Source organism: Bison bison, unplaced genomic scaffold (assembly GCF_000754665.1).
Source record: "Bison bison bison isolate TAMUID 2011002044 unplaced genomic scaffold, Bison_UMD1.0 scf7180017864363, whole genome shotgun sequence".
NCBI classification, from domain to species: domain Eukaryota; kingdom Metazoa; phylum Chordata; class Mammalia; order Artiodactyla; family Bovidae; genus Bison; species Bison bison.
In genome coordinates, this window is record NW_011494935.1 from 3,680,914 (window position 1) to 3,682,803 (window position 1,890).

The 1,890-nt window shown below is 49.1% G+C and overlaps 1 protein-coding gene across 1 annotated transcript in view; it reads right to left on the reverse strand.

The window, feature by feature from the left end:
- C1QTNF2 (C1q and tumor necrosis factor related protein 2) overlaps positions 1-1,890 on the reverse strand; it is a 23,215-nt gene that overhangs the window by 4,204 nt on the left and 17,121 nt on the right. The gene's annotated exons all lie outside the window — the stretch shown is intronic.

The following is a 1,890-nucleotide window of genomic DNA, read 5'->3' on the forward strand; positions in this document are numbered from 1 at the left end:
TTCCCTGGTGGTCCAGTGGTTAAGAATCTGCCTGCCAAAGCAGGGGATGTGGGTTCAATCCTTGGTCTAGGAAGACTCTACATGCCATAGGGTAACTAAGCCCGTGGGCCACAGCTACTGAGACTGGGCTCTAGAGCTTTCGAGCAGAAACTACTGAGCCCACGTGCCATAGCTACTGAAGCCAGCACACCCTAGATCCCATGTTCGAAAACATGATAAGCCAGAAAATGCGAAGCCTGTGTACCAAGGAGGTGACCTTCCCAGACACCCTGGGGGACCGGCCCTTCCTCTTCCTGTGTGACTCGGCAAACACCATCTATCTTTAGGCCTTCATGCTTTAATCACTGAGGAAGACCCAGAACTCAGTGCATCTCTCTGAAATAAAATTGTCCTTGGTCCCAGGGTCTTTTCTCATAGGGACACACTTCAAAAGGCGCAACTAGAGAAAGTCCACACTCAGCAATGAAGACTCAGCACAGCCAAAAATAAAAATAAAACATTTTAAAAAATCTACTAAAAATAAGGGGTTGAGTGTGCATCAGATTCAACTGGAGGGCTTGTCTAAGCCCAGATTTCTGGGCCCAACCCCCAGAGTTTATGGTTCAGTAGGTCTGTGTTGGGGCTGGAGGATTTGAGGTACTTTGAGGCATGCTGAAGGTGATGGTCCAGGGACCCATTTGACTGCAACTTGGGCTTCCCAGGTGGCGCTAGTGGTAAATAACCCACCTGCCAAGGCAGGAGACACCAGAAACACGGGTTTGATCCCTGGTCAGGACAATTCTCTGGAGGAAGGCACGGCAACCCACTCCAGTATTCTTTCCTGGAGAATCCCTTGGACCAAGGAGTCTGACAGGCTACAGTCCATGGTGGGGGTCACAAGAGTTGGACACAACTGAAGCAACTTAGCACACATACAGACTAGATGATTTCTAAGGTCCTTTCACCTCTGATGCTGACTGAGACTCTGAGACTCCACTCTGCCCTCTCTTAACAGATGCGAAGCCTTGCTGGCTTCTCTGTTCCCACATAAACTTCGACCACTTCATCAGAGCCTTCAAGCATGAGAGGGCTTCCTGCAGCCATAGGGCTGGCAGTAAAGTTGAAACACTGCTCAGGTCTCACCGTCAAGGCTCACATTTCCCTCCTGGGCCCTCAGTCTCCCTTCGCATCCTGCATTGCCTGGGGCCTGGGAGCCTGTCCAGACCTCTGTGTTTGCTCTGGACCCAGGCTGACTCTGCCCCTCCTCCTGGCCCCTCCAAATCTTTAACCCTGGGAACACATGAAGAGGAGAGACGACCAGGCCTCCCCTGCCGGGAAGAGGAGTGGAGATGGTGCTGGAACTCGGGGAGCTGCTCTAGTTTCAGCTCTGTGCTCACCAACCTGGTGACTTTGCACCAGTCACTTTCCTTCTCTGGACCTCAGAGAAGAAGCGTCCCTGGCCAGGGAGAGATGATTTAGAACCAGACACTTTAGAACCTAACTTGCCTTAAATAACATGTAGTAACAAAGTTATTATCTTTTCAATTTCTGTAATCCTAATTAAGTAAAGAAAAAAGATTTCAGTTTGCTGACAGTATATCTTTCATGTCTCCATACCCCTTCCTAATATCCCTTTTCAATGAAGAACACTGTCATCTGTGGCAGTGCACACTCATTCTTATGAAATTTTGTGCAATTTGGAACTATGGTGCCAGACACCCTGGGATAGAGCATCTGCTGGGGTGCAAGGAAGGCCTGTGGCTCGATGTAAGGAAAGGGACTCAAGGGCACAAGTTAGCTCTGGGGATCTAGTCATTTGGAGACGATGCAAAGAAAGACTTAGTAGGTGATAGAAAGAGTGTTAAAAATCCATATTTTCATCTGGGCACCAGGACATATGCGAGGACATAT